Here is a 15,728-nt window from a genome sequence, read left to right on the forward strand (position 1 = left end):
CATTTCATGCAAAGATGGGCACAATAAAGGACAGAAATGGTATGGACCTAACAGAAGCAGAAGGTATTAAGAAGAGGTGGGAAGAATACACAGAATAACTGTATAAAAAAGATCTTCACGACCCAGATAATCATGTTGGTATGATCACTCACCTAGAGCCAGACATCCTGGATTGTGAAGTCAGGTGGGCCTTAGAAACCATCACTATGAACAAAGCTAGTGGATGTGATGGAATTCCAGTTGAGCTATTTCAAATCCTAAAAGATGATGCTGTGAAAGTGTTGTACTCAATATGCCAGCAAATTTGGAAAACTCAGCAGTGGCCACAGGACCAGAAAAGGTCAGTTTTCATTCCAATCCCTAAGAAAGGCAATTCCAAAGAATGCTCAAACTACCACACAATTCCACTTGTCTCACACGCTAGTAAAGTAATGCTCACAATTCTCCAAGTCAGGCTTCAACAATATATGAACCATGAACTTCCAGATGTTCAAGCTGGTTTAAGAAAAGGCAGAGGAACCAGAGATCAGATTGCTAACATCTGCTGGATCATTGAAAAATCAGGAGAGTTCCAGAGAAACATTTACTTCTGCTTTATTGACAATGCCAAAGCCTTTGACTGTGTGGATCACAATAAACTGTGGAAAATTCTGAAAGAGGTGTGAATACCAGACCACCTGACCTACCTCTTGAGAAACCTGTATGCAGGTCAGGAAGCAACAGTTAGAAGTGGACATGGAACAACAGACTGGTTCCAAATAGGAAAAGGAGTACGTCAAGGCTGTATATTGTCACCCTGCTTATTTAACTTATATGCAGAGTACATCATGCGAAACGCTGGGCTGGAAGAAGCACAAGCTGAAATCAAGATTGCCGGGAGAAATATCAATAACCTCAGATATGCAGATGACACCATCCATATGGCAGAAAGTGAAGAAGAACTAAAGAGCCTCTTGATGAAAGTGAAGCAGGAGAGTGAAAAGTTGGCTTAAAGCTCAACATTCATAAAACTAAGATCATGGCATCCGATCCCATCACTTCATGGCAAATAGATGGGGAAACAGTGGCTGACTTTATTTTCTTGGGTTCCAAAATCACTGCAGATGGCGTTTGTAGACATGAAATTAAAAGATGCTTACTCCTTGGAAGGAAAGTTATGACTAACCTAGATAGCATATTAAAAAGCAGGGACATTACTTTGTCAACAAAGGTCCATCTAGTCAAGGCTATGGTTTTTCTAGTAGTCATGTGTGGACGTGAGAGTCATACTATAAAGAAAGCAGAGTGCAGAAGAATTCATGCTTTTGAACTGTGTTGTTGGAGAAGACTCTTGAGAGTCCCTTGGACTGCAAGGAGATCCAACCAGTCCATCCTAAAGGAGATCATTCCTGGGTGTTCACTGGAAGGACTGATGTTGAAGCTGAAACTCCAATACTTTGGCCACCTGATGCGAAGAGCTGACTCATTGGAAAATACCCTGATGCTGGGAAAGATTGAGGGCAGGAGGAGAAGGGGACAATAGAGAATGAGATGGTTGTATGATATCACCGATTCGATGGACATGGGTTCGGGTGGACTCCGGGAGCTGGTGATGGACAGGGAGGCCTGGTGTGCTGTGGTTCATGGGGTTGCAAAGAGTCGGACATGACTGAGTGACTGAACTGATCTGAACTGAACATCTTCATAAAGTCTCCTGCATGGTTTAACTTGTAGCAGGCCCATGTGGTTCTAGGTTATTTCTCTGATCAATAATCATTTATTGTGTTATTTGGGATCTTATTTTCTGTAATTATGATCTGCCTTTTTGTGGTGAAATGTGTAAGTCCTGTTTCCTTATTTACTGAACTTTCATGGTTCACACTTTGTAGCCTTTATGGGGAAGCCTAATTCTTTATGTTTCAGAACTTCTGGTGCTAAAAAAAAAAAGCTGCAATGTCTCCATCTAAGCTATGTCAGATGACTATTCTGGACTAATACTCATTTTAGAAAGGCATAAACATTTTAAAGGTTAATATTAAAATATAACTAGTAGGAGCTAACATTGACACATGAATCAGCCAAGGCCCCATGGATAATTATGTTTGAGATTTAAACTCTTGGCATTGGAATGCAGTGAGAGTATTTGCCTGGTTGGAGTTAATGATGTGGGTTAAGGGTGCCAGGGGCCCTGGCAGTTCCTTGTACAGAGGGTGACAATTGTTATTAGCAGAAGCGATTTGCAGAAAAATCTCTCCTCCATTGGAAGAATAGAGAACGGATGTGGTTGTTGAGTGGGTCCCAAGGACGGAGGAGTTCTGGAATTCATTCTCCTTAAAAATAGGTCAATTCTGTTTTTCCTAGGAAGTCCCCAGGGCAAAGACCCCCATCTCCTGCACTCTTTCGAATCTAAATTGACCCTGACAGTGAAACAACTTCTAACTTTTGCAACTCCCTTTGGGGAAGGGCTTTAAATACATTTCACCCTGCAAGTTTAGAAATGACCTTGGTGCTCTGGGGAACTTGGGCTCAAGGTTATAACCTCTCTTGGGCCCTGGGGCTTACAAATCCAGAGACCAAAAGCCCCCAGAAAGTAGGTTCGCTGGCTTGCATTTCCTTTACTGAGAGGGTTGAAAGTAAGCACTTTCTTAACTTCCTACAGAAGCAATGCTTTTCTTTCCCTGGGCCTAGTGTCTCACATACCTGATGATATCCAGACAGTGCTAACCTCTGGACTCCATGAAAAACCTTTTAACTAATCATTCCACCCTCAATAGTCAAGATGTCCAGAAGACACAGATTGAACTGATCTGAATAACTTTGGTTTTTTGGTTTCTTTTGAAAATATTTTTTTTTTTTTTGGTCTCTTTGTGGAATGAACTCTTTTAAATAGATTTTCCTTTATTGTTGAGAATTATGGGAATGAAAAAGAAAAAGAAATAAATTGTACTGATGAAGAAACATGTTAAGAATCTCAGAAAAGAAGAACGTATTGTTGAAAAATATTGCTTAGTAAATGCAAATTGTCTTCTTATAATAAAAACTTGCTTCATTCCACACTTTGCAGTTGTGGTTATAACACTGTGTTCAAATTTGATTATTTACAGAATCAAAGGACACATGTCAAATTCAGATTGGGCAAAGGCATTTCTGTTTGTGTTTTTAAACCAGATCAAAGGGACTCCTTATGTAAAACAATGACTGTAATGCTCAGCTTGTGTCCAGACACCAGCAACCCAGCCTCTTGGGAAAAGAGACAGAAATGGTCTTGAAAACTTTTGGTCTGTTTTCCAGACTTTCTTCCAGATAAAAGGAGGCTCATTTATTAGGTTCTGGCAGCCCTGTATGGCTAGAGCTATTCTCCAAGTCTGGTCCTTAAGGGATCTTGGGTGAGCAAGAAAATGTTCCAGTTTCTTGAGCTTACCTCTTATGTTTAGTTGACCTGGGTCTATATGCAGAGGAGAATTGGCCTAGAAATAATGGCTAAGAGAATTGTTAAAATGTTTATGTAAAAAAAGAAAAATCAACACTAGTGTGCAATGAATGATATTAAGTCCCTTTATATACCAGTCAAGTTGAAAGCCATAATCTTGGCCTTGAACATCTTAATACCTAATTATGCTATACTGGCAGGCAAAGACAAACCTGAAAAAAAAATTAAAAGAAAACACCAGAAACCGACAAAATGACTTCTGCAATGTGACAATCATGGATGACTGATGAATTTTAGTGAATTCATGAAATTTTAGTGAATTTTAGTGAGAATTTTAGAAATTTTAGTGAATTTTATGCAAGTGATAGTAAAATTCTAACTGACATACTTAGTTTGGGAATTCGTGGATATCAAGCAAAGAGATTTATTTACGTCCATCACATCCTCTAGCAGAAATATTGAAGAAGATTCTGGGATCCAACACTAGGTCTGTTGGATACCAGGATTCATTTACTTGTTTATTCAGTAATATTGATTGAGCTCTTGCTATGTGCCAGGTGCTGTTCCAGGGAATTGTGAAGCGAACAAACAAAATTCCCTATTCTCATGGCACTTGTTCTAGTGCATACTGTGGGCCAATTTCCAAAATAAATATATGTTATGTAGTATGTTGAAACAGGATAAAAACCATGAAAAAATAAAGTGAGGAAATGGGAATGGGGAGTGCAGCAGCATTGGGGGCAGAGTGTGCCAGGGGAGCTGCCATTGAGAGGGTGACAGTTGGACAAAGAGTTGGTGGAGGAGAGGAAATTAGCTATGCTGATACCAGGGGTAAGGCATTTTGGATGGGAGGAACAGCCAATGCAAAACCTTCCAGTGGGAGTATACTGTGTTGCTAGAGGAGCATAAAGGGAAGAAGTGTAGGTGATAAGGTTGGAGAGATGAAGGGAGGGAAGATTATGAAGAGCTTGGTAGGTCATGGTAATGATGCTGACCCTGAAGTGATGTTGACTCTGCGTGAAATGGGGTATCCATGATTTGACTCATATTTAATGTTACCCTGGTTGGTTTTGAGGACAGATTGTATGGGGCAAGGGTGGAAGCAACAAAGTCAGTACAAAATCTATTGCAGTCATCAGTGGGATCAACGATGGTGGCTGGGACGATGATGAACACGGTAGAGGTGGTGATCAAGAATTATATTCTCAATATTTTGAAGGCAGAGACATGAGAAATTCCTGTGTGAATGGATGTGAGGAATTAGCAAGATTGAATCTAGGATTTAAAGGGCCAGAGACTATGCAGTTTGAAGGCAGAGACAGGCATGGAGCTCATGAATCCAGCTTTCCCTCTTGAGTATACAGGACTCCATTTCTCAACCTTCCTTGCAATTATGTTGGTCCAAGTGACTGTGTTATAACCAATGGGAATGTGAAAGGAAGTGATGCACTACTTCCAGTCTGAGGCAGTTGAGTAACTGTGTACATAACACACCCTCTCTTGGCTGTGGAGTTGGGAGTGGAGGACTCTAAGATGGTAGAATTATAAAATACAACCAGCCTGAGCTGCTGAATCACCCCTTGGATGTAAGCAGTGTCAAAAGCTACCAGATCCATGTCAGATTCTGATGTGAACAAGAAATAAATGTTTACTAGTAAGCCCCTTAAATTTAGGGATATAAGATTTGTTGCATAAATGTCTTATGAACATCTTCCTTAGTAATATAGTCCATATCTGAAAAAATAATGAACACAATATAATAAGGAGAAAATACAAGCATATGTGTGTATATATATATGTATATTTCCATAACCCTAGTTCAGTTGTTCATATTAATAAATAATAAGGAAAAATAACTTTGATCCTAGTAATCTGGTGTCCCACACATGCTTCCTGATTGTATCCTAGAGGGAATGAAACAGCAAACATTGAAATCAAAAGAACAAAGATATTTTATAATTCCCTAAAGGTTATACAATTTAAGATTGACCTAAAGAACTCAACCTTTCCGAGGTAAAATTTTTTCTAAGTCTGGAAATTGTAACATGTAGGTGTAGGATCAGTATTGAGGAGCAGAGCACTGCGCTTGAGCGCAGGTAGGGAGGGAGGTATTAGTAACCTCTGAGCAAGTATGTTAGACACCCCAAGAAATGGAAGCATCTGAATGGCTTGGATATGTGAGAGTTGACTATAAAGAAAGCTGAGCACTGAAAGAATTTCTGCTTTTGAACTGTGGTGTTGGAGAAGACTCTTGAGAATCCCTTGAACCGTAAGGAGATCCAACCAGTCCATCCTAAAGGAGATCAGTCCTGGGTGTTCACTGGAAGGACTGATGCTGAAGCTGAAACTCCAATACTTTGGTTGCCTGATGCAAAGAACTGACTCATTGGAAAAGACCCTGATGCTGGGAAAGATTGAAGGCAGGAGGAGAAGGGGACAACAGAGGATGAAATGGTTGGATGGCATCACCAACTTGATGGACATGAGTTTAAGTAAGCTCTGGGAGTTGGTGGTGGACAGGAAAGCATGGCGTGCTGCAGTCCATGGGATCACAAAAAGTCAGACGTGACTGAGCGACTGAACTGAACTGAACTGAATGGCTTAAACCCTGAGTCTGCCAGTTCAGACCTGCCAGTGCAGGACAGTGGCCGTAGGTGAGTACTTAAGCATAAATCATCATATAGTCTCCACAGAGCTCCACAGTTCTGAAGCGCATGGAAGGGTCCATGAAAGGGTCTTGTGATCTAAAGGTGTTAAAGCACAAACAGTACGAGCTTTGGAATCCTATCACGGGTAATCAACTAGCTTAAAATCTTGGTTTTATTTTCTGTGTGTGTTACATCACTTCAGTTGTGTCTGACACTTTGTGACCCTGTGGACTGTGGCTCTCCAGGCTCCTCTGTCCATGGGATGCCCAGGACTGGAGTGGGTTTCTATTCTCCAGCAAGAATACTAGAGTGGTTTTCCATGCTGTCCTCGAGGGGATCTTCCCTACCCAGAGATCTAACCTGTGTCTCTTACATGTCCTGCATTGTCAGGTGGATTCTTTTTCACAAGCACTACCTAGGAAGCCCTTCACTTTCTGTAACTGAAAGTGGAATTTGCTCAGTTGAGTCTGACTCTGTGATCTCATGGATCTGTAGCCTCCTGCCATGCTCCTTTGTCCATGGAATTCTCCAGTTCCTCTCCGAGGAACTGAACCCAAATCTCCTGCATTGCAGGCAGATTCTTTACCACCTGAGCCACCAGGGAAAGGGTCTAATACTTAATACATTGTGTAGTCTGTGGTACAAGATCAAAAAATTACAGGTATTATTATTATCATCTTTTTCATCATTGTTGTCATTTTGCATGTGCTGAAGCCTGGAAGCATTGATGTGGGAGGTGCCCCATGAAACCTTTGATGGGCAAGTTGTAGTAGTGAGAACTAGCACGACAGTGTTGATCAGTTAATGCCTATGCTAATTGCCCTGTGATTGATGAGTAGAGCATAACCGGATATTGGGTGGACTTTGCTCTGAATTCTGCTTCAGCCCTTATAAGGTTCAGGTGCTTGGCTGTAATGAGGTTCCTTGAGTTCTCACTGAGGTTTTGATCCTTCTCAATTCCATGTATAACTCTGCAGTATCCTTTCCTCTTATTATTTTCTTAATCTCAAGGAAATTCCCAACTGACCTATTCTGCTAGAGCTCTTAGAGTACTTCCTGTTAATTATTACTTATTGGGCTACAACTTACTGCTCCAGAGTTGTTTCCTCACAAATAAAATTAGAGCCTTGTTCTAAGTACCTATTCTATTGGCACTGGCTGATATGACAGACATGTCCTTGGGGAGAGACAAGACCTTATAAACTCTGCACGGTGTATCTGGGTTTGATGCTACCACATTTACACAGCAATCATCATCAATCATCAGTGATAAGATAGTTAAGAAGCCACCTGATACCATTCATTAGCCATTTTGACAAAGAGTTCAGTTTATGACTGGAATTTTAACCTAGTCTTTCTGTGATCCTCAAAATGGTCAGCTGTTAGGGATTATCCCTAAAGTCTAGAACTTGGTTTGCAAGGTGATCTAACTTGTCTTATAAGTATAAGCACATGGAACAGAATGCCTTCTGAACTTTTTAGCCTATGATCTGTCATAGAGATCATGATGTCATTTTCATGAGAAAATCACTCCTTTTTTCGGGGGAATCTTTCCAGGCTTTAAGAGATTCTTCATAAGAACTCAGCAGAGAAGAGTGAAGTGATTATGAGAATGACACTGGTGTACCAGGAAAAGAAAGGCACTTGAGGGAGTTAAACTGTTTAAAATGTTCGTATTTGCTATTGTATAAGTAGCATCTATCTCTGGATAATATTCTCCTTTTTCTGTGAAGTCTTTCCTCTTGACCAGAGTAGAGTCATGCTACTAAGTTTGCAGTAAATCACAGATTGCTAAGGAACACAGCTGGTCGGCCTCTTTCATTTCCTGAAGCTACCCTCGATACCTGCCTGATCTAGCTTCTCTGCCCCAGATCCTTTGGACTGAGTCATTTTCATGGCTACTGATTTGCCAGGATTCCAGAGTCTAACCCATTACTCCTAGGGTCAGATGGATGGAATATAATCTCTATGGCCTCAAATGGGGCTCAGTTTTAGGCAGTGGAGGCATTTTTAAAAATAATAAAGTAATACAAAGTGAATAGAAATATAAAAAATGAGAAATAATACAACATTACCTATTATTAGCATGCTGCTGCTGCTGCTAAGTCGTTTTAGTCGTGTCCGACTCTGTGCGACCCCATTGATGGCAGCCTACTAGGCTCCGCCATTCCTGGGATTCTCCAGGCAAGGGCACTGGAGTGGGTTGCCATTTCCTTCTCCGATATTGTTAGCATAGAATGTAATATTTTATTATTGTATTGTTAGCATAGAATACAATAATAAAATATTACACATCAGTGACAAATATTAATTATTCCTTCTGAAAAGTCTTATCTTGGTATACAGAGTCATCCTTAGGTTTTTAGGAAGGCAATCTTTCAGTTCTCTGACTTTCACTTATTATTTGCAGCACAGTCAATAAACTGTTTCTATATGCTTCTGTCTCCCTGCTTCTTCCAGTTTTCAGTTGAATTATTTCTACCTTTTCAAAATATATGTTTACATAAAAGTCTTCTACTCTTCATCCACCTTTGTTTTATTCTTAGCTCTATTCAATGTATTTTGTCCTTATTACCAGACTTTCCCCCAATTTCTCCAGTCATCTCTTGATTTAAATTCCTTAGTAGATTTGCAAGGAAGGGCCTATGAATGCAGTATTTTCTGAGTTCTTTCAGATTAAAACTGATTTTCCATACCCTTGGCACTTGAAGGAAAGCTTGAGTGGATGTAAGATCATTGAGTTTATGCTTCCATCTTGAATTTTTCAAAAAATTTTCTGCAGTGTTGTCTTGCATACACGCTGCTGCCAAGAAGTCTGAGACTCACTTAATTTCTTCCCTTTGTGAGTGGCCTTTTGTGCTTGAAGATTGTTTTTTTAAAAAATCTAAATTTTGTTTAATACAAAATAAAGTTTAAACACTTTACTACAATACATTTTGTAGTTGACAACAATGAATACACTGTAGGCATTTTCAGTATGAAGATTCAGTTCTTTCATTTTTAGAAAGTTGTTTTGGATTGCAGCATTAAGTGTATTCAAATTAAATATATGTTGGATCATCTTTGTAATTTTCTTTCTCATCTTAAAAAAAAAACAACACCTCATTATGTGTTTTCTTAGCCATCCCCCTCATCAATGTCCTGGACCATATTTTTATCCAGATCTCTTTTCCTTTAGGCATCTTGTAATTTAGTGCTCATTTCTGAGATGATTAAAAAAATTCAATTCCTTTACTGAGCTTGATCAACTCTTGTTTTTCATTTTTATGAGCTTTTTTGTTGTTGTTATTCATTTCATCACTGATTTTTGAATTTCTGACTTGATTCAAATCAATAGAGTTTCATTAATCTTTATTAATGATCATTAAATAGATCACTAAACAAATAATTATACAATAAAAATTGATTCTTGTTGGGATGCATGTTAAATTTCTTATGTGTTTTCTTGGGTCAGCAATTATAGGTGTTTATAGTAGGCAAGGGAGAGGGAACTGAGTGGTTTATTAAGTTTCTTAGTCTAAAAATCTGTTGGTACAGTCAAATGATATTTCTTTAGTAAATATTGGTTTTTGGGGGTGAGAAAGTGTGAGATTTTGTGTGTTTTCTTGTTTTTACTTTGATTTTACTTTTCAAGTGATTGCCTTTTTCTTATCCTTCAACACCATGTCTCCATTGGCTTTCATATCTTCCAAATCTTCTCTCCCAGAAGCTGTGCCTTTCTAAGACTGTTGCATCTGGTCAGAGACACCTGCAAGCACCTTCCTTTCAGATCTTTAGTGGCCATGACTCTACCTTACCAACAATGGTCAAAAGTACTTTTCCTATTTCTCCACTCAGGGTGGACTCTTTTGGGGGTGATCGTGTCTATATTCTGCCATTGACAGACTCTTATCTCCCTGTTGTGCACTGAATGTTTATATCCTCCCAAAGTGCATATAGTGAAATCCTAAGCCACAATGTGATGCTTTTAGAGGCTCTGGGAGGTACATAGGTCATGAGGATGTGGCCCTCATGAATGGGATTAGTGCTCTATTAAAAGTGGTGGTAGAGAGCTCCCTTACTCCTTCAGTCATGTAGGGTCATAGGAACAGATAGCCATTTGTGAATATGAAGCAGGCCCCCACTAGACACTTAATTTATTGATATCTTGATCTTGGACTTCTCAGGCTCTGGAACCATGGGAAACAAATTTCTATCTTTCATAAACCACCCAGTCTATGATATTTTGTTACAGTAGCCTGAATGGATTAAAACATTCTCTTTCCTGGTTTTGGCAGTCTGTTCCTGCCTGAATCTCCTCTCCAGCATGGGCTTCAGAAACTAGTTCACATGGTCTAGAATGTTTATTTCCCTATTTTCATAAAAGAAACATTTGTAGTAGTCTTGGTCTTATGTAAGTACAGGCAAAGGAGTAAGGATAGGTAAGTTGATTTGTCTCCTTTTTGATGCCTATGATTTTGTAGTGTTGTAAGGGCTTGGCTTTAGGGAGATTCCATTATCCCATGAGAGCTTGACAACCCAAGCACGGCCTTGGTTTTGGAAACCTTTATTAGTAATAAAAAGGAGAAGTAATAGAGAAGTGGATACTAGCATTTAATCCCTATTATATTTGTCATTTGTTACCACATTTCTAGAGGTTCATGACGTTGTACAGGAGACAGGGATCAAGACCATCCCCATGGAAAAGAAATGCAAAAAGGAAAAATGGTTGTCTGAGAAGGTCTTACAAATAGCTGTGAAAAGAAGAGAAGCGAAAAGCAAAGGAGAAAAGGAAAGATATTCCCATTTGAATGCAGCGTTCCAAAGAATAGCAAGGAGAGATAAGAAAGCCTTCCTCAGTGATCAATGCAAAGAAATAGAGGAAAACAACAGAATGGGAAAGACTAGAGATCTCTTCAAGAAAATTACAGATACCAAGGGAACATTTCACGAAGAGATGGGTTCGATAAAGGACAGAAATGGTATGGACCTAACAGAAGCAGAAGATATTAAGAAGAGGTGGCAAGAGTACACAGAAGAACTGTACAAAAAAGATCTTTACAACCCAGATAAGCATGATGCTGTGATCACTCACCTAGAGCCAGACATCCTGGAATATGACGTCAGGTGGGCCTTACAAAGCATCACTATGAACAAAGCTAGTGGATGTGATGGAATTCCAGTTGAGCTATTTCAAATCCTAAAAGATGATGCTATGGAAGTGCTGCACTCAATATGCCAGCAAATTTGGAAAACTCAGCAGTGCCCACAGGACTGGAAAAGGTCAGTTTTCATTCCAATCCCAAAGAAAGGCAATGCCAAAGAATGCTCAAACTATCACACCATTGCACTCATCTCACACGCTAGTAAAGTAATGCTCTAAATTCTCCAAGCCAGGCTTCAGCAATACGTGAACCGTGAACTTCCAGATGTTCAAGCTGGTTTTAGAAAAGGCAGAGAAACCAGAGATCAAATTGCCAATATCCACTGGATCATCGAAAAAGCAAGAGAGTTACAGAAAAACATCTATTTCTGTTTTATTGACTACGCCAAAGCCTTTGACTGTGTGGATCACAATAAACTGTGGAAAATTCTGAAAGAGACGGGAATACCAGATCACCTGACCTACCTCTTGAGAAACCTATATGCAGGTCAGGAAGTAACAGTTAGAACTGGACATGGAACAACAGACTGGTTCCAAATAGGGAGAGGAGTACTTCAAGGCTGTATATTTTCACCCTGCTTGTTTAACTTATATGCAGAGTACATCATAAGAAATGCTGGGCTGGAAGAAGCACAAGCTGGAATCAAGATTGCCAGGAGAAATATCAATAACCTCAGATATGCAGATGACACCACCTTTATGGCAGAAAGTGAAGAGGAACTAAAAAGCCTCTTGATGAAAGTGAAAGAGGAGAGTGAAAAAGTTGGCTTAAAGCTCAACATTCAGAAAACTAAGATCATGGCATCTGGTCCCATCACTTCATGGCAAATAGATGGGGAGACAGTGGAAACAGTGTCAGACTTCATTTTTTTGGGCTCCAAAATCACTGCAGATGGTGATTGCAGCCATGAAATTAAAAGACACTTACTCCTTGGAAGGAAAGTTATGACCAACCTAGATAGCATATTAAAAAGCAGAGACATTACTTTGCCAACAAAGGTCTGTCTGGTCAAGGCTATGGTTTTTCCTGTGATCATGTATGGATATGAGAGTTGGACTGTGAGGAAAGCTGAGTGCCAAAAAATTGATGCTTTTGAACTATGGTGTTGGAGAAGACTCTTGAGAGTCCCTTGGACTGCAAGAAGATCCAACTAGTCCATCCTAAAAGAGATCAGTCCTGGGTGTTCATGGAAGGACTGATGCTGAAGCTGAAACTCCAATACTTTGGCCACCCCATGTGAAGAGTTGACTTATTGGAAAAGACCTTGATGCTGGGAGGGATTGGAGGCAGGAGGAGAAGGGGACAACAGAGGGTGAGATGGCTGGATGGCATCACCGACTCGATGGACATGAATTTGAGTAAACTCCAGGAGTTGGTGATGGACAGGGAGGCCTGGCGTTCTGCAATTCATGGGGTCGCAAAGAGTCGGACACGACTGAGCGACTGAACTGAACTGAACTGAACCACATTTCCAAGTTTGAGTAAGGTCTGGTCCTTGATGGATGTTTACTAAATTTTGATGAATTAAAGTGCAGCAGGTATTTATTATATGTATTATTTATAATATTATATTACTATATGAGCAGATATACATTATATTTTATTCTCTATGGTAGGTGTTATTATCATAGTTAATAGAGAAGGATTCACGGCTAAAGAGGGGTGAATAATTTCCTCTTGGTCACACAGCAAGTAGGTCACACAGTAAGTAATAGAGCTAGAGTTTGAGTTCAGGTCTCTCTGACCCCAAACTGCACATCCTTTCATTCTTATAAGGCTCTCTTTGAAGCTCAGGAAAAATGCTGAATGAAAGTTAGGAAGAGAGCCCTGGGAGTGCAGAGAAAGGAGAAAAAAAGGGACCGGATGAAAAGGAACAAGAATTTTCAAGAGAACAACACAGATAAAATGAATCAGGAGATAATTATCCTTTTCTACATCTAAACTTCTTAATTATGCCAGGAAAGGGAACTCTGCGGAAGAGGTGGGGTTGCAGCTGCATTATTTGTTGATGTGGTCACATATTAATTCAACCCCATTTGAAGTCTGTAAACTTCTAGATTGCTTCATCACATAAGTCTCAGAGGAGACATCACTCCTCTGAAGACCATATCAGAGATGGAGCAAGAGTGGGAGGGAGAGGCATGAAAATTTCAGATGACAGAGTTCTCAGAAGGCTTGTGGAGGTGGAAGCCAGATGGAATGAGATTGAGATTGCAGTATCTTATCTTTGCTACATGCCTTACAGTTTACAAAGCATTTTTGCATGAATCATTGCTGTCCATACATCTCTGAAGGAGATGAGACAAATGTTATTGATGTAATTTTGCATACAAAGGGGGCTAAAGTTTAGAGACATCAGGTAACTTAGCCAATGGTCCCAAAGGAGGCAAATCTGGGGCTAGAATTTATATGTCCTGCTCCCTCCAGCAGATATTTCCTCACAGAGAAGTATATTTACATACAGAGCAATGAAAGGATTTATTGTCACTTTAATAAGATTTTTAAAAATGTGGTGAGTCTATTTGGCCTTCTCTTTTTGAGTGACCCATTTCTCCTCTTGCTTGAAAGAGACTTGCTCCCTTCTGTGCTTTGTAAGATTAACAAATCCCCAAATAAGACTAAAAGTACCTTTAAAAAGAACAAAAATAAATATATGGACCTTGTTTTTAGTCTTGAAGCTCAACATATCAATATGATTTGATTTATTGATTTTATTATGAACACTGTGATCTCTGGAATAATGAAGGGGACAAATGTAAACACAGACTTTTGTGTGTGTGTGTGTGTGATCTGGGTACTAGTCCAACTGTTTGCTTCCTGTATAGTGATCAGCCATTTTTGTTTAGAACACAGGACTCTGGAAGTTAAATAGAGGCCAAAATAATAGGGCAGAGTAGTGCATTTCTGTGCCTCTCATCTACTGCTATTGTAGAATTTTAACATACTCCTCAAAGACCCCAGCCTTCTATTTTTATAGTTTTGATAATACTGTTGATGTACCCACAAATGCATCCTCTAAGCTATTACACCGAAGCCACCATTTACCTCCTGTTTTTTTGAGGTCAGCTATTTGAGTCTCTGAGCCTTCTGAAGAAGCTAATGTCCACCACGGGCACTAGACTTTGGATGCTTGGCAAACGTGTCACAGCTCTTGGTGCTGCTTGTGGACGTTTGAGTTTTGGTGACTCATGCTTGCTCTCCAGGGCACTGGTGTCTGTACACCCATGGGGGCTGGCGAGAGCTCCAAAGAAGACAAGACCATAGTGGCTGAGAGCATTTCCTTGAACTTATGAGCTTTGTGCTACCAAAGTCTAAAGCAGGGTTTCCTGATGCTTCCAAAGTCTTCCAGGCACTCAATGGACACAGTTCTTTCTGTTTTCACTCATAGGCTCCTCCCAGGGGAGATCCACCCATGCTCTAATCACTCCTCCTCACTGATGAGGAAACCTTGCTCCTATTTACACCCCCTCTTTCTCCATGTCTGCCAGGAAGCTCCTTGAACCCTCATGCAAACATCCCTGTGGAACCCACTTCCCCAACCTGCTCTCTTTTTCTCTTCTTTTCAGAAGAGCTTCTGAATGGAAACACTTTTACAAAGTGAAATGTATACAAGTATATGCTCCTTTCCAGTAACTTCCTGTTAATCACTATGAAGTTATCTGAGTTATCATTATTTGTCCCCCTCAGTTATTTAAAAAAATTAAGTTTTTTCCTACCCCTGAAATTTAGCCTAAGGAGTTCAGTGGTTAGTGTATGACTCCACTAAGGGAACAAAAGGCACCTTTCCAATTAAAGTTAATAATGGGATAACTTCAGACACACAAAGGGACAAAAAGACACGTATGAGTCATGGTGAGTTCAAAGGGAAAGCATTAAGGTGGAATCATGGAGCATCATGGGAAGGGCTATTCAAGGCACCACGTCAAAAAGGCTGATTAACAGCAGTCCCCAGTCAGCCTCATCACCAGGGAGTCTTACTGATAAAATTATTTCCCCTCCAGAGAGAATCTCCCTGAACCGAATAAATGTTTCACTTGTGAATAGGATTTATGAAAAGGCAAGGGGATAGTGGTGGCAAGAAGAAAGACCACATTTACAGAACAATCTGAAATGTCTCACTTAATATTGTTTATCGGTCCTTGCATCTTCAATGAAATAAAATTTTATACTTGTTTTAAGTCACTAGTGTGCCGACATTTCAAGTGTCCCTTTACAGGTTCATAATTAGTAGTGCTATAATATGAGGAGTGACTACTCTAAATTACCTAAAATACTATTTGATTCTCTCAACTTTTGAGTTAATATTTTCAATAAACATGTTGGTAAATCCTGGTAGGTAGGAAGTTTTAAACAGCTTGGTTTTTTTTGGATAATAATTTGATAGTCCTTTAAATTTCTTATTGTAAATGCTTCTTCTCCCTTGGATTGACTGGTTTTAATACTTTTATGTTGTCTTACTTCTTTTAAGCAATCTTTTACTTATTTTCTTCTTAAACAAGCAAACAGGGTGCAGTATATATATAGGAA

This window comes from Dama dama, chromosome 18, assembly GCF_033118175.1.
Source record: "Dama dama isolate Ldn47 chromosome 18, ASM3311817v1, whole genome shotgun sequence".
Taxonomy (NCBI): Eukaryota; Metazoa; Chordata; class Mammalia; order Artiodactyla; family Cervidae; genus Dama; species Dama dama.